Here is an 18,672-nt window from a genome sequence, read left to right as displayed (position 1 = left end):
ATACCATTGTGCCATAAGAAATGAGAAGGATGCTTTCAGAAAAACTTGGAAAGACTTACATAAACTGATGAAAAGTGAAGGGAATAGAACCAGGAGAACACTGTACACAGTAACAGCAATGTTGTACAATGATCACCTGTGAATGACTTAGTAATTCTCAACAAATCAATGATCTAAACCAATTCCAAGACTCATGATGATAAATCTATCAACTTCCAGAAAAATGACTGGTGGAGTCTGAATACAGATTGAAACATATTTTGCTTACTTTGTTTTTCTTGTGTTTTCTTTTGGGGGGTGGGTGTCTGCATTTTCTTTTATAACCTGACTAATATGGAAATATGTTTTGTATGACTGCACATGTATAATCTATATCAAATTGCTTGCCTTCTCAATGAGGAGGAGGGGAGGGAGGAAGAGAATTTGGAACTCAAAAGCTAAAAAAAGTAAATGCTAAAAATTTACATGTAATTGAGAAAAATATGTATTAAAAAGATAAAATTTAAAAAAAATTTGTTGTTGAATATAAGCTAAGCTTTTTGATGTTTTCCTATTTTCTCCAATCCACAGGTAGAGAAAAATTTTGCTGACTTTACACATAAAAATTGCTTTTGGGGAGTAGAGGGGTTCAGAGAATGTGTAGAATTCACTGAATTTAACTAAATAATATCTGGTGATAGTAAATTTGAAAGTAACCAGTAGTCTGGATGAATTCAACAATTTTCTTTCAGAACTAGTTTGTGCATAGACACAGCCTAAGTCTGGTGGTATCTAGGCAGCGAGATAATTGCTGTAAGTGATGAAGCACGAAATTATTTTATTTCATGTTTGCAATTAGAATTAATGAGCTCAGTTCGCCTTGATTTTCTAGGTTACATAAAGTCCAGGGGTTGTTTGTGACTAAAGTGTCATCAATTAGATTTCAGTAGTGATTTGTTTACCACTTCTCTTTCCCATGCAATCCCACAGAACTGAATCCACACACCTTTCTCATTATGGGAGAATCAATCTCGATAAACACTTATGAAATCCCAAGTGTACTAGGCACTAGGCAGCCTCCTCTTGACAAGCTGTAAGGGAGGAAATTGAAGGGTGCTAGGGAAACTAGGAAGTGTTAGTCAATCAGTCATTAACATGGAATCGATCGGCTACTTGGTGAAGAATAGCGCACTGGCAACTCTGGAGTCAAACTGAAATGTCACTTTCTGCTCCACTAGAGATAGAACATTGAATATCAGGGAATCTTTATGAAGAAGAGACCTTTTGTAAATAATCAATCATCCACATGAATTTATTAAGCATTTTCTCTTCCCCATCTTCCATCCCCAATATAATGGAATTTCATAAATGAAGAGGACCTTAAAGATCATAGGGACATGATCAATAAAAGCAGTGACTTGATTTGCCCAAAATCTAGAACTAGAACCATGAAAGTTCTAGAGCCAGCTCATACCAGCTCAAGAGAGTTGACTATTCAATTTTTGGTATGAACATTTACATCTTAGAAATTGGCAAACGCCACAAATCAGGGCATGATTGATGGTTTTCTTTGTGGTCTAGACTTAAGGAAATGATGAATCAAATGTTAATAATGCAGAATAAACTTAAAAGTGTTGTGCATTTGTGAGTGGAGCAGGATGTTTAACATTAACCAGGACACCTCTGATGGGAATCCAAATCTAGAACCCTATAGCTAAAAGGTGGTAGGGTATAGTTGGTAGAAGACTGAAAGTAGGAAAATGAGGGTTCAAATCCTACCTCAGACAGTAGCTTGGAGCTATTTGGCCCTGGATGAGTTGACCTTTCTGAGATTCACTTTCCTCATTCTTAAAGGAAAGGATTGGACTCACCATTCTCTAAGGTCCTTTCTAACTCTAACTCTGTGATCTTATTATTTCCCACTTTATCCATCACATATACTTCCTCTCCTTCTTAGATGTGCAGATTTAACTAGAGTTGCCCCTGTAAGTGGGATAAGTGGTCACAATATGGCAGTGGTTATTACAGTGGCCCACAGATCAAAATTGATATTTGGACTTTTGTTTAAGTGGATACATTTTTAAAAGCTGTAAGCACTAATTTAGAAGAGGCAGACAGCCATATTCATCTTTACTTTAGATCTCATTATTTTTTCCAGGCTGTCAGGTTAGAAAACTCAGGCTGAAATAAATCATTGATTTCTTCCTTCCCACCCTCCAATCACTCACAACTTTTTCCCTAAAACACTACTTTCATCATCTCAATCTCTTTCCCCCAAAATTTTAGTGGCCTATGTTGTCTATAGAATAGTTTCAGAATCATAGAATACGAGTTAGAAGGGACATTAGAGGTCATTTAGCTCAAACTCATTCTAATGCTTCAGACTGGTATCTTATCCAGGCCAGTCTTCTCATTGATTCCCACACAGAAAACACATTTCTCCCCATTTTGTGCCTTTGTTCCTGTCATTTCCCTTATCTGGAATCCCTTCCCTTTCCACTCTAACCATTCCAATCCTACCCATACTTTAGTTCCAGCTCAAATACCACCCCCTTCATGCATTTCTCCTCTAACCATTCCAATCCACATCAATTCCTGCTTTTTCTTCACTCATGTAGCACCATTGCCTGTGTCATACATTCTGACAAGTAATCAAGCAACACTAGTGTTTCCTCCATACACACCCATCTTCTTCCACCACTGAAGTGGGAAGCTCCCCGAAGGCAAAGATGGCTTTATACTTCTTCTATCTCCTAGTCAGAATCCATCACAGTGTCAACAAGAAAGCTCAAAGGGCTTGTTGAAGGAATGATTAGATGATGGGTGAAGAACAGTGTTATCCTGGAGGAGAGCTCTGAAGGCAGTCATCTACAGAAATCATCCAGATCTGCTAGACAAAGGATAATTGGGTCTCAGGTCTCGGGTGTAACTGGAGTGGTTGTTATACAGCCCCTCTCTTCAGTGACTAAGCTCGGCTGAAAAATGATCACTTGAATGGAGGAAGTATCCAGGGATGTGACTTAGGAATCAAGAGGCAGTAGCATTTAAAGATGAGTAGACAGATGATCAGTATAGAGCTAACCTGCTCATTACCGTCCAGTCACATCTCTGAAAAACAAAACAAAAATTTAATAGCAAGGCTATGTATACCTTGTGCATGAACCAGAACTATGGGACAATTGATAAATGCAGAAGAGCCAGATATGACAACATCAGAGCCAGTTGAGTCATCAACAAGCACCTATTATGTGCCAGGCACCATGTTAACTAAGTGCTGGGTATATAAAAAAAAAAAAAAGAAGAAGAAGAAGCCTGGAGCAAAGTTAGAGGCAAACAAGGAAAGTATTAACATAGCAAAATGCAATAAGAACCAAATCCTGGATCTGCCACCAATATGACTTTAGTCAAGTGGCTTGAGATCTCTAGACTTTAGGTTCCTCAATTGAAAAATGAGGGCAAGATGGTCTTGTGACCCTAGGATCTTGTGAAGTTGGGGGACTCCATGTGGGACTGTCATTCCTCTATCCTGCATCAGCAGCTTTGGGGAAATTTGTTGTTGTTGTTCCTTCATTTTCAAAGAGGACCAATGACATCACAGGTGATATCTTGACTTGCATGTAAATTGAATTTAAGTGAGGCAGAGTTGCACATAGTCATCAGCCTCACTTTCTCTTCCAGAGTCACTGAAGGCCAGTGACAAGACAAAAGGCAAGGTGACTGGCAATGGCCCCAGATGTAGCAGATGACCTTGGTGTCTTTGATGTTTGACCAATCCGCTTTAGATTATTTCATGGCCATTGGAACAAACTTTTCATCTGCCCATTCTGCTGGGTAAAGTCTTTACATACTTGGGGCAGACATCTCCCTAACTCACCAATAAGTTTGAGGTTTCTGGGTTACACACCAAGGTTGTGGTTGCTGTGCATGCTAGAGTTTCTTGGAGTCGATATCTGAACTCTGTTATTTTAAACTTCCTTACTTTTGAGCTTTGGCTATTGAAGGTATATGTTTGTAATAGGATTCCTGGCCTGGGCAAGACTACAGGCTAAGACCAGATGTCTATACTGGATGTGTAGATGTATTTATTCTTATGTTATTGTAAATAACCTCATTTGAAACAGAATGGGAGATGGTCTTTTCCCTAGATAGGTGTGGGCATTGCCAAGCCAAGAACCAGATCAGATAACTCCACACTAAAACCGTGGAGTACAAAGAGAATCTGAGCCACCACCCACAAGGACAGAGCCAAGGAATTGAGTAACAGTAACTGCCATAAAGCTAGAGAGAAGCCCAGGAATGATGGCTGAGCCCCCACAGCACCCTCTGATGGTGCCTGCTATTACTGAGGTGAGCACTTAAGAAACAATCCGTACTCTGGTTCTTATTACTAACGCAGATTAGCTACTGTCCCAGCAGCACCCTCTGATATTGCATTAGGAAAAGGCATTCCAGGAGAGCAAAAGAAAATGTGTTCTCCTTAGAACTGAAATGGCATTTTAAGAAAGAGAGAAGAATCTCCAATTCCATTTCACTGCCAAGAGTGCAAGGGGTCATTCTTTCTTTGCTTGCTGTCATCTTGACAGTGGCAGAACCCCTGAAGCATATTCTTCTCACATGCAAGTTTCAAAGCTTCCATATGCTCTGGCTGTAGCTACCCCTGGGAGCTGTTCTTTCCTACAGCCCCTAGTAAAAAGCCGTGTACGCTAAGGAGACTCAGTCAATGTTTGCGGATGAGCAGGAAGGGAATGGTGGCTATCCATCAATAATAACCAGTATTTATATAGAGCTTTGTATATGTTACTTCATTTGAGCCTCAAAATAACCCTGTGCAGTAAATCTTATCATTCTCCTTTTACAGATGAGGAAACTGGGACTGTGAGAAGTTAAGCTACATACCCATGGGCAATCATTCAGTCAATATATATTTATTCAGTCAATACATATTTATTAAATATATTATTACTACATGCCAAATTTTGTTTTTTCATTATTGCTTTTTTTTTTGGAGGGAGGAAGGCAAGGCATTTGGGGTTAAGTGACTTGCCCAAGGTCACACAGCAAGTAAAAGTCAATGGCCAAATTTGAACTCAGGTCCTCCTGACTCCAGGGCCAGTGCTCAATTCACTCTGCAACCCAGCTTCCCCTCTACTTTTGTTATATAGTAAGTGTGTTATTATTAAGTGGCAAGGATTATTACTATATGCCAGGCACTGGGTTAAGTCTTGTATACACAAAAGAGAGGCAAAGACAGTCCCTGACCTCAAGGAGCTCAATTTTAATGGGGAAGACAACATACAAACACATCACAGATCTATTGAGTAGATAGAAGGTCATCTGGAAGGAGGAAGGCACTAAGCTGAGAGGGACCAGGAAAGACTTCCTACAGAAGTTAGGCTTTGAGCTGAATTTTGAAGGAAAGGGGAACTAAGAGAAGCAGAGGTTCAAAAGGAGACCATTTGGGATTTGGGGACCAGCTAGTGAAAATTCACACAGAGAGAAGACAGATTATCATATATGAATAGTGCATCTGAAGGGTAGTAAAGTGGAAGACAACTAAAAATGTAGGAAGGGTTATGAAATTTTAAATGCCAGAGAAGGTTATAGTTTATCCTGGAGGCAATATGAATCCCCTAAACTTTACTGAGCTTGTGTGTTGGTGGGATTGGTGGAGTGGAGATATAAATAAACCTACCCTTTAGGAAAAACTCCTTGGCAGCTGAGTGAAGGATGGATTGGAGGGAGGGAGAGATTTGAGGAAAAGAGAAGAGCCAACACTGCAACAGTTCAGGTGAGAAGTAAAGAAGGTCTGTTTTAGGGTGGTGTCTGTGAGAGTGGAGAGAAAAGTAGAGGTAGAAACAAAAAGATTTGGCAAAAGAGTGGATATATAGATGAAGAAGAGAGAGGAATTTGAATGACACTGAGTTTGTGTGCCTGGGAGAATAGCAATGTCCTTAGTAGTAATGGAAAGGCTTAGAAGAAAGTTTGTTTGCTTGGTAAAGGAAAAATTAGTTCTATTAATGTTGAATTTGAAGGGACATGTAGTTTGAGATGTCTAAAATGAGGTTGGTGATTTGGGACTGAGGTTCAGGAGAAAGATGTATAAATCCGGGTATCATTTGCTTAGAGATGATAATGAAACCCACAGAAGATGATAAAATCACGAAGTACACACTTGTATTAAGGAGAGATAAGACTTGAACCCGGGACTCTCAGACTCCAAGGTTATCCCACTACTCCATTGTTACTCTTATCAGACATAACCCCACCTGACTTGTCAGGAGAACTTGTAGAAAGTGAGCAGATTTTTACCACAGTGTAAAGAAAGAGTAATGTTTGAAGTTGGAGCTGAGAATTCTGGGAAGAAGACTCAAAGATTCCATTCTATTTTTTTCTCAGATTTCTTAATTTCAAGTTCAAATGTCACTCATTCTACATCCCCTACACTAAAGTCTGTTCAGTTGTTAGCAGGTATTTCAATAGTCCTTAATCCCACTGCCAATGATCACTAGTGAGCTAGACAAGTGAGTTTTTATTAGTGCCTCTAGCACTATGGACTAACTAGTAAGCTGCATAGGGATACACCTATTTTATCTATTATTATTATCCATAACATATCTATATTTTGATTCTATCTATAACTTATCTATGTGTAAACCTGAAATAGAATCTAGTCCCAACTCATAACTACAGAAATTCGTATTCTTCTCTAGAGTTTGGTTGGTTGTTGAGGTAACAAACTAGGTAAATAATCTTCTTGAATGACTTGTGGAGTGTTCTGGGAGATGCAACCCAGGGACTTGGTATTTTGCTTCTCAACTTAAAAGTTCTCATTTATAAAATAAAGTTTAATTTTTAATGAAAATAAATTTTTAGTTTTTTAGTTTTATGAATATAAATACTTCCCTTATGATTGAGTATTCAATCAATGTTCACCTTATAAAATAAATAGATAAAATACTCTGAGTGTGTTCCCGAATGTTATGTACTGCTCTCACCTATGATCTGATTGGTGTAGTGGATAAGGTCCTAGACTTGGAATCAAGAAGATCCGAATTCAAATCTTGCCTCTGAAGGAAGGGGTAGAAGATGGGGTTGCTTTAGGCCCTATGGACCTCGAAGAGTCAAGCACTTAATATGGGATTTGTTGTTTGCTCTCCTCTTGAAACACTGAAAGACACAGCTCTTGTAAGCACAGCAGCAATGCAGGTAAAGCAAGGTGAGAAAGACTATGGATAGTGTCTAGTGGAACAAATCTGGAGAAAAGACCTTCATTGTCTTAGAGACAAATTCCTCCTTTCATGTCTCCAAGCTATGGAGAAGGTAGATGCTGTTAATCGCAGTACTCTTCCGGAGTTTGATTACTCACTACTTCCTATGAGCAGAAAGATTTAACACAGCCAAACCTTGGTTCCTGCAGCAGCTGGCTGCACTGTCTTCATTCAGTGGTTTCCCTTCCCCCAACCTTGTCCTTTCTGCCTATTCCTTTGACACTGTTTATTCTAGTATTATGCACAATATATGAGTGGCTGCTAAGCCTGGGTGTGCTTACGTGGACAATAGAATTTGGGAGCTAGCAGTCTGAAGAAAGTGGAAGAATTCTCTAGCACCTAGGAGAGAGCAGAGAATGCAGAAGTGGCCAAAGTCATGATTCCTCTAACTCCAGGAGATCATCAACCCAGCAGCGCCTCACTGCCATAAAATTCCACAGCCAGCCCAAAGGGATAAACAAGAGAAATAAAATGAGAGAGTGATTTATAAACTGAAGTTATACTTTTCTCCTATACCATTATTTTTGTGAGTGAAAATCTGATGAAAGAGATGAGGCAGAGAGGACAGGAGGAAGAGGAGAAAGAAGAGAGGGATAGAGAAAGAGAGAAGAAGGAGGAGGAGGGGAGGAGGAGGAAGAGGAGAAGAAGAAGAAGGAGAAGAAGAAGAAGAAGAAGAAGAAGAAGAAGAAGAAGAAGAAGAAGAAGAAGAAGAAGGGAGGGAAGGAGGGAGGGAGAGACACAGAGAGATTCTTTTTCCTGGGAACCTTTATGGAGAGCATTCCTGTGCTCCTCTCCTCATCTCTGTACCCCTACCCCCCTTCATTCATATACATATGCTATGCAGCAGAAATATCTATAACATAGGGGGAGGGGATCCCTGTCACACATGGGGTGCTATACTCATAAAGAGAACCATATATGTATAATTCATACATGCACTTAAATCAAGTGTGGACCTGGAGTCAAAAAGACTTTTAATTAAGACCAGTTCTTTTAATTCAATGAAACAATTCTGACAAAGTGTGCTGCAAAATTCAAAACCCTTTAAAAATGTCAGCTTTTTATTTGTTTGTTTATGACTTAGCAATTTCAGCACTGTACTAGTTCCCAATGATTGATTGATGCTGGAGGATGCAAGCAAGCTAAGACCTGAAGTGAGACCTACAAGCGACCTATTCCTTCTGCACCCGACTTTGACTTGTGCTGACCTCAAACATGGATATCCACTTCATGCAAACACCTATATACATCTCAATAACCTAAGGCCATTTCTGACTGTGGTTCTGGTTCTCTCCTTTGGAATCATTATACTCAGATCACTCTCGTCACACTCCCCAGAGTTGCTATTTCAGACTTTCTACTGTGACCTTCTCTTCTCTCCTTACCTCAAGCCCCATACATTACCCTTAACTCATTTTTTTTCTCAGTAGAAGATCTCACCTACTACTTTACTGAGAAAAAAGACTATTAAAAGCTGCCTCTTCAGCCTGACTCTATACTTCAAAACCGCAGTTGGTAATACTCCAATCTCTCCAAATTTTTTCACTAGTCTCTGATAACTTTACATGTACTTGGGAAGACCAGACCTCTACCCCTCTGGATATTAACCCCTTTCGCTCTTTTTCATGTCTTTAATATCCCTATCTACACATTTACAGCCAGACTCCTAGAACTGGTCTACCTTCCCAACCTTCTAGCTCCTTTTTATATGCTGTCTTCTGTCATCAGAAAGTAAACTTTCTGAAGGCAGGGATTGTTTTCTTTTTTTTCTTTTTTCTTTTTTGCTTGTATTTGGATTCCAAGCACTTAGCTTGGAGCCTAGCACAAAGAAAATGCTTAATGAATATTTGTTGATTTAATTTGTTGACCCACTCCCACTCCTGGATTCTCTCTCCTTCCTTTGTTTCTGGGTCATTGCTCTTTGAGTCTCCTCCTGCTGGTGTGACAAATCTTCAGTCTTCTTTGCAGAATTGTCATTTAACCCCTACCCATTAAAAAATGGTAGCCTCCAAGACCTTATTTTAAGCCCTTCTTTTCTGTATATACTCTACATATATATGTATATGTGTGTGTGTGTGTACTATATATATTGTATATAGTCTGTACATATAGTCTACCAATAAACACATATTGAGTGTCTGCTATGACTATTGAGTTCGACCATCTCATTTTACAGAAAAAGAAATTGGGACCCAGAGAAGTTAAGCAACTTGCCCAAGATGACCCAATGAAGGGTCTCAGGCAGGTTTGGAATGGTCTTCCTAATCCCCCAGGGTTCTATTACATCATCTCCCTGCCTTTATTCACTGCACCACCTACCTGCCTCTAAACATTTCTTTTGTGTATACTTATACATAAAATACGTAATATATGATTGCAGTAGTATGTGATTTACAATAAATATATATTCACATACTGAAAAAAAAATTAAATGCTATACCAGGCACCATAGAAAGCTCTGGGGGTACAAATAAAAAGAAGGGTAGTCTCTGCTCTTATGAGCTTATAATCTAATGGTAGAAGACAACACACATAAGGGAGCTGGAAAACTCCGGAGAAATGGAGACTGGGAGGAATTCTTTATCCCACCCTCTAGGAATTGGAACAGTTTGGAAGACATGGGATCACTCCATGGGATCTATGATCTTGTAGATGGGGGTTCTTCTACAGTGACACACATTGCAACCCAGTCATGTCTTCTCATTCTATGCAATACTCTTGTCCATGTCCATGTCTTTGTTTATGTCCTACCATAAGTCCTCATTAAGGGCTCCACCCTGTAAATATTTATTACAGGGAAAATGAAGCAGCAAAGAACCAGTAAAGGAAGTGGATCGTTTTTCTTTTATGCCTCACTCCCATTCTATGATTAATCAACTTCTGTTTCTGGTCCTATTTTTTTCTGACTTTTTTTTTTTGCTACTGTTTGCTTATAATTTTGGAGTGGTGATGATCAAAATTCTAATTCACCCAAGACTTTAGCATATGACCAACATTCTGATCTTATTGTCAGTCAGTTAATCAATAAGCATTTATTATGAATAAAGAAAAGTGAAAAAAAATTATCCGCATTATCAAATGGTTTACATTCCAAATGGAGGAAACAGCATGTAAATAATTAGATGGATGTATATTAAAGACATTTGATAATGTGGAACTGTATATAGAGAATGAAATTACCACTGGAGATGCAGATTTGATAATAATTTGTATAAAGTTGATAATTGAACCCATGGGAGCAGATGAGGTTAGTTAGGGAGAGTATATTATGTTCCCAGGAAACCTCTTCACCAGGGAAATTGATCATCATCCAAGATTGTTTCAGCTTTGGTATTCACACTTTGTCAGTATCCTTATTACTGGCAGCCCCTCTAATCAGTGAAGAAATTTGTCTATAACACACCAAGGGTCTTCCTTCTGTTGCTCTGCCAGGTGCTAGGGTTTTTTACTATTGTTTCTAACTTGGAATTCATAGATAGATTTCAGGGAACCAGGAACTTGGATGGAAAAAATGCATCTTAATTTTCACTAACTTATAACTGAAAATTTGCATTTTCTTCAATTATGAATGACAGCAACACATATTATTGCAAGAATGGGTCCTTAGGCTTCACCAGACTGCCAAAGGAGTTCATGACACAAAAGAAAGATTAAGAATGCCTCTCTTAGAGTGTTTGTGTTTTATATATGTATGTATGGCAAGCCAGATGTAGGGAAATGGAGGAACTTCAAGAGAAAGACAGAAGGTGGTTGGACAGAGGAGTGTTGATGAGACTACCACCTTCCACCAGACTTCATGTGTAAGAATATTGGGAGAAAGATGGCGGAGTAGAAAGACGCACATACTCCGAACCCACAACCCACAGAACGGCTACAGGGGAGTAACTCACGGCGAATTCTGCACCCAGAGGCCACGGAATATTGGAGCGAGGGAGATTTCTGTTCCGGAGGGACCTGCAAACCTCTCACGGGGGGTCCTTCACGCTGCGGACTGGGTGCCGGGACTGGGAGCTGAGGGCAGCCCTGCAGGGGCCGCAGCACTGAGAGGAAAAGATCCAAGCAGGCTTCGGGGACGGGATCTCCAGCGGCCACGCGGGTCCCTCCACCCACAGAGGGACCTGCAAACCTCTCGCAAAAGGTCTGTCGCACTGCAGACGTGGAGCCCAGCCCAGCCCAGACCTGCTGCGGCCACAGCACCAAGAGAAACAGACCCAAGCAGGCTTCAGGGATGGGATCTCCAGCGGCCGCACAAGTCCCTCCACCCACAGGTGACGGGGGTCGGTGAGAGAGTCTCTTTGGCGGGTCGAGAGGGGAATGGGGTGCCCCCATGATTCGGGCCCCCCTGGGAGGTAGAAGCTGAGAGGCGGCTGCAGACAGGGGCTCCCCAAGCAGGCAGGAGCCTGGATCCATTGTGGAAGGTCTGTGCATAAACCCCCTAAGGGAACTGAGCCTGAGAGGAGGCCCTGCCCCCACCTGACCACCTGAACTTAATTCTCACACTGAATAGCAGCCCTGCCCCCGCCAAAAGCCCTAAGGCAGGAAGCAGCATTTGAATCTCAGTCCCCAAACACTGGCTGGGAGGACCAGGAGGTGAGGTGGGTGTGAGGAGAATATTCAGAGGTCAAGTCACTGGCTGGGAAAATGCCCAGAAAAGGGAAAAGAAATAAGACTATTGAAGGCTACTTTCTTGGAGAACAGACATTTCCTCCCTTCCTTTCTGATGAGGAAGAACAATGCTTACCATCAGGCAAAGACACAGAAATCAAGGCTTCTGTGTCCCAGCCCACCCAATGGGCTCAGGCCATGGAAGAGCTCAAAAAGAATTTTGAAAATCAAGTTAGAGAGGTGGAGGAAAAACTGGGAAGAGAAATGAGAGAGATGAAAGAAAAGCATGAAAAGCAGATCAGCTCCCTGCTAAAGGAGAACCAAAAAAATGTTGAAGAAATAAACACCTTGAAAACTAGCCTAACTCAATTGGCAAAAGAGATTCAAAAAGCCAATGAGGAGAAGAATGCTTTCAAAAGCAGAATTAGCCAAATGGAAAAGGAGATTCAAAAACTCACTGAAGAAAATAGTTCTTTCAAAACTAGAATGGCACAGATGGAGGCTAAAGACTTTGTGAGAAAGCATGATATCACAATACAAAACCAAAAGAGTGGAAAAATGGAAGATAAAGAATATTGGGAGAAGCAGTGCCTTCCAAACTACTGGCTCTGCCTACCACCTGGCCCCATCCATCATCCAGGGTAGCAACTCCAGAGGAGATGTAGCCCTAGCTGTGTCTCTGAAGATCCTGCAGCCTCTGCATACTCAACGTTAATAGCAAATGAAGATCCAGAAAAAAAAGTTTTTGCTACCACAGTCCTTGGTGCTATTAAATGGTTCAACATCAGAAGCTGATATGGATTTATCAATAGTAATGATTCTAAAGGAGATGGGCTTATACATTAGTGTTACCTCTGCCCCACACTCCAGATACACTGGATTACTTGCCAGCTGGACTACCAGGCTAACTGCCCTATGGTTCCAACCATCAGTCCCCGGGGCTTTTGCCATTTTCCTTGCAATGCCTAACCATCATTGCTAGTTGTGCCTTTTGAGGCCAATAGGAATAAGTCTAATCTTTTCCCACTTAATAGACTTCCAAGAACTTGTTATATAGTTATTACATCTTCTACTAGCTCTCTTCTCCAAGTTAAATGTTTTTCTTCCTTTCTTTAGTTCCTCATAAACATGTCCTCTGATACCTTGGTTGTCCTCTTCTGGATGTGCTCTGGCTTAGCTATGTCCTAAAAAGTGGTATTCAGAACTGAACATGGTATTCTAGTTATAGTTTGATTAGGGCAGAGACAATAGGATTCTCACTTCCCTTATTCTGAACATCATGTTCCCGGTTAATGCAACCTAGGACAACATTAGCTTTTTGGCGGCCCCAACATATTGACTCATGTGGAGTTTGCAAACCACCAAAAATCAGTCTTTCCAAGATCAGAAATAGGAACCCCGCAGTCACCTATACCAGTTTGTTCACCACCTTGGTTACAATTTGTCTAGATCTGGTGATTTGAACTCATTGATGGCAGTTAGATGCTGCCTTACTATGTCTTATCTTTGGGTTCCATTTCCTGCTAACCATTTTTTTGCCTCATCCTTTTGGATCCAAACATAATTTTCTTTGCAATAAAAAGCAAAAGCAAAATAAATGTTCAGTAGCTCAGGCATTTTCTTATTCTATTTTCATCTTATTCTACTCTTATCCCCAACATTGCTTTTTAAAAAATCTTTCATCTTACAAAACTGTACCTTTTAGAATCATACCCATTTACCCTCCTTTGCTGTCATCTTTAACATAAATCTTTTAAGAATATGAACTAGTCAATGCATTCTCTTTGTAGCCTCATCCATTTCTTTATACAGTTCTTCCTTAAAATAATTTCTGCTTGTGTCTTCAGAAGCTCTTTTTTTCTTGAGAGTTATCCATCTCTCTTGAGCCGGCTTTCTCTGGAAAAATTAGACTATTGGACCATACAGATCCTTTCTCTGAACCCTCTGAATTGAACTTCCAGTATCTAGGGTGCTCATCATAGCAGACTCAGCTTTCTTCTCTTTCAGTATCATGACTTTTATGATAAAGTAGTTGACTACTTGCAGAAGTCACATTATTTCTGCTTTAGAGACCACTTTTTCCTTGTTCACAGTTTGGCCCAGAATAGACATTCCCATTTTTGCTTCCTCCACCTTTTGAAGGACAAAATTAACATTAAGGCAAGTTTAGAAAAATGATTGGATGCTCCGCTTTTGGCAGAGAGTGGGCTCTTGCAGATGTCAGAATAGTTCAAATCCCCAGCCACTACAGTATCATATTTTCAAACCACATTTGTGATATTTCCCAAACTGCTCATCTGATTCCTCCTTCTGTCCGGGTGCTCAGCAACATACTCCCATACAGTCTTGCTTCTGTTTCTGTATCCACTTATATGCACCCAAATGCTCTATTTCTATTGTGTCAAGTACTATGTTAAGTGCTGTAGACACAAATAGAAAAGACAAGATAATCTCCATTCTCAGGGAACTCAAACTTTATTTGGGGAAGACAACCTATCAAAGAAATGTCAACTAGAGGATGGATGGAAATGTACAACATTCTAAGGGTTCAGTAGAAGGATGGATGGCTAGATCTAAGGTCCTTAGGCTATATAACCTACTAGTAGGTTAGATGATAGACCAAGAGCTCTGAAGAGCATAGAAACAGGGGATACGGTAAGACCTGGAGTACCTTAATCATCAATGGCATGGCAGATGTCAAGGCCCACTGATCTTTCATCTCACAATATGGAACAGTTGATGGCTTCCTTCTTATTCATCTATGAAGTTTCCTCATGAGCATCTCTTCTTAATGTATAATACTACTCTACAATCTATTTTATTAATTCTATTCCTTTTGAATAAGGTATTCCATTCTAGAGCCATATTTTATTTTTTATTTAATTTTATTTATTTATTTTGTTACATTTTTTAAGTTCCAAGCTATCTCCCTTCCTCCCTTCCCATTTTGATTTAGAGAAGGCCACCATGTCACACACACACACAACCACAGAAACATATATGCATATATGTATACATACATACACATAAATAGATGTATATAGATGCATGAATATACACAAATATATGTAAATATATACACAAATTATATATAACAGATATATACTGATAAGTAGAAGTATGCATAGTGTGATTTTCTATACACACATACACGTAAGGCCATCATTTGATACAGACCTGTATCTCTACCTATAGATGGATATAGATATAATAAATATGATGTATAGATGGAGATATAGGTCTGTGTCAAATGATGGCCTTATGTGTGTATACATACATATACACATTTATACATACACACAGATTCATAAATTCACAAATATTCAGTGAAAAATGAATATATAAATCTCACAAAATACTGAGTTGCTCCAGCTTCCCTCTGCAGGCATCTCTTCTTCCACATGTGTATACACACAGATCTGTTTCAGATGGGGAATATAAATATATGTGTATATATGCAAAACCATACTATGCATATTTCTACCCGTTCTTTCTCTGGAGCTGGATAGCATCTTCCTTTATAGAGAGAGGCTATCCAGCTTTGCAGTTGATTTGATTATTCATAATACTCAGAATAGCTTAGTCTTTCACTGTTATTCTTTGAACAATATTGCTGTTACTGTATCCAACATTCTCTTCGTTCTCTTCATTTCATTCTTCATTATTTCATGCAAATCTTTCCATATTTTTCCAAAATCAACCTGATCATAATTTCTTAGAGCACTGTAATATTCCATAGAACTATACTCTAGCCATCGGTCCCTTCCCATGAAGTCTCAATGATATTTATGATCCTCCTTGAGGTCCACCTCACTTTCTAAAATGACATCTGCCTTGTATTTAAGTATCTGAAACCAAATCTTGAACTCCTGGAGGATTCTCTCTACATTAGTCAATGGGGGCTATTTCTGAGGAGTTTTCCGAGGAGGCAGGCAATTCATTCTACCAGGTGGAATATTTTACTGCTACTTCTCTGGTTAAATAATGTCTCCCATGAATTAGTTCTGTCTCCTGCTCTTCTTATATTCAAGTTGTTGTTCTCTCTGGTTTGTCTGCTGTATGCTCACAATTTTCTTCTTAGTTTAAAAGCATTTTCATGAGATTTGCAAGACTCCACACAAATAAATTCTTACTAGGTCTTGTTATTTGTACCCTATCCCTGGCCAAGAGCCCATATTTTAAGTCATTCTCTAGAAATCCAAATCCTATTCTCAGGCATGTGCCTCTTAGTCAACATGTTTACTTCCCAAATGTGCCTTTCTCTTCTAAATTTCCTACTTTCATTTGGCAATAGTAAAAACATCTGGTTTGGGCCAGGACTTCAAAATTCTTCACAATGCTTTCCAGGTATCATTCATCCCTCTAGGAGTTCCCAATAGTAGGTGGCAACAGTAGCTTTGATGTCTCAGGAAGTTCTCTGTTATGACCCAGAGACATATCTCAGAGAGAGGTTTATGTCAGATTCATCAATTCACAAATATTCAGTGAAAAACAAATATGTAAATCTCACAAAATACTGAGCTGCTTCAGCTTCTCTCTGCAGGCATCTCTTCTTCCACTGACCATTATAGAATATCTTCTCACCTGATGATACTTATGGACCTATGTCATCATTCCTCAGCTCAGGAAACTGTTCCTCCCACCCCAAGATGATCCACCTTATACCTGTACAGTATAGGTTCCCAAACTTATTTGACTTCTTGCCCTTTTTTTTAAAAAAATATTCAGCACCCCTCTGGAAATCTACTTTCTTTAACCCTTTAATGGTTCTTTTCTGGAAATTTGCATCATTTCAAAAAATATATAAAATACATACTTTAAATGATGTGTTCTGGGGGTTTCCTGCATTCAAATTTTGATGATGCAATATTTCATCATGTAACCATATAGTATCATACTATAAACAAGTCATAACATGCACAAATTCCTACTGATGCATGCTGGACTTCCTGGCAATGTGCATCATGCTCACCTGCCAACACTAGCTTGTTAAGATCTGATGGCAGACTTTGACCACTGATTGGTTATAACTTGCATTTTGTGTGCTTATTTGGAAAATAACGTAATCACTATGACTTTAACTCTGTTACACAACAGGTGAAGCTTGTACGAATGGTTTTTCAAAATTTCCTTCTCTTCTCTTCTTTCCTTATGCTTCTACCACCCCCATATTTTTATTCAATGCTACCCAATGGCACCTGGGGCTACTATGCTCCCCTGGATCATTCTAGCACCCCCCCCAGGGGGGCAGTATTGCTCACTTTGGGAACCTGTGCTCTATGGGAAGAACCTCATGGACATAAATATTCAGGGGTCCTTCTTTTCCTTCTGTAAGCATAACATATTCTTCTGTTTTACCTTTCGATACAAATTATCATTGCCTCTATTTTGTCATACCTTTTCTTTCTGGTATCCTTCCTGAAAGAATAAATAAAATTTAAAAAATAAATACATGGATGAGTGAGTGAGTGAATGAGAAAGCAAATATGAGAGCTTACTATGCCCTAAAAACTATGCCAAGTGCTAAGGATACAAACAGAAAAATATGAGATAGTCCTTGCTCTAAAGAAGTTCACACTCAAATTGAGGAAAACAACACAAGAAGAAATATAAGCAGCAGGGCAGATAGCAAGGCCCAAAGCACTTAGACTACATCAGCAGGTAAGATGGTAGTGCAAGAGGAGTACAACATGTCAAGGAAGCAAAGGTGGTAAGTCATGGAGGTCCTCAGGAGGCAGTGGCAGGGCCAATGGTGAAGTCTGGGGGTCCTCCATCTTGCTGGAAGGAATAGGGTGAGTTCCATCTCTTTTTATTTGTGCAAACTGTCAGAAAGTCCTTTCATTTTCTTCTTTAGGATCAAACTGAACTTAATAGTTATATTAAAATAGTTTTATTTGGTACCAGCAGAAATGCAAACATCATTCCCACAGGATAATTTTAAAAAATCTCTGCCTTCATTCTTATTTAAAGAAAAGTACACAATCCTTTGCCTTCTTTTTGGAAACTCTTATCTACTCCTGTAGGGGTGTGCAGGTAACTGTTTAACAACCATGTCCCTGAGGGGGAAAATGTATCTAAGAAAGGATTTTTTTTTTAGTTTAATATGCATTATTAACATTTCCTCTATCACTTTCTTAAGTCTAGACAATCAATAAAACATTAAATCAAGCTCTGATTTGTAGCCTTTGCTGATTTCCAAAGTGTAGATGCTCATATTGGAAATGTAGCCATCAGTCTTTCCTGGTTGGAGCTGGCTCCAGCACACCCCTGCCTAACTAGTGGTTCAAACGGCCTATTTGCCACACTTGTTCACTGTGCTGAGGGCTAAGACACTGAGAAAAGTTTAATTTATTTGGGGGAGGGGAGTGCATCCTACCTTTCCTGGCAATAGGACAATGCAATCTGCTCAGCTATCTTAAATTGGCAACAAATTGCAGCTGTGTTCTAAAGCAAACCAAAGCAAACAGATGCTGGTCTGTAATCAGAAATCTAATTATCTTATTTGATCTAACCACCTTGTTTCACCCTGTTCACAGTCTCCTGATATCTCCCTGAATTTCTCTGTCCCCATTTTGGGGTAAGGAGGAGTGTGGAGACTTAATTTATTTAGCAGAGAGACACAAACACATTCACACAAGACAAAATCCAATTATTTAATCAGATCTAACTATTTTGTTTCATTATTACCACTGCATAAATTAAGGGTACGATTTCATGTTTGTACAGGCCAAACACAATCTGGAAAGCTGTCTTCTAGCCCACAAATTCCTATGTCCAGGTCAGATTGTGTGCCCCTGAGGAGTAATTCTGGGTGCCAGTT

This window comes from Notamacropus eugenii, chromosome 2 (assembly GCF_028372415.1).
Source record: "Notamacropus eugenii isolate mMacEug1 chromosome 2, mMacEug1.pri_v2, whole genome shotgun sequence".
Lineage (NCBI taxonomy): Eukaryota > Metazoa > Chordata > Mammalia > Diprotodontia > Macropodidae > Notamacropus > Notamacropus eugenii.
The sequence above is the reverse complement of the archived record's forward strand: the minus strand, read 5'-3'. Positions refer to the sequence as shown.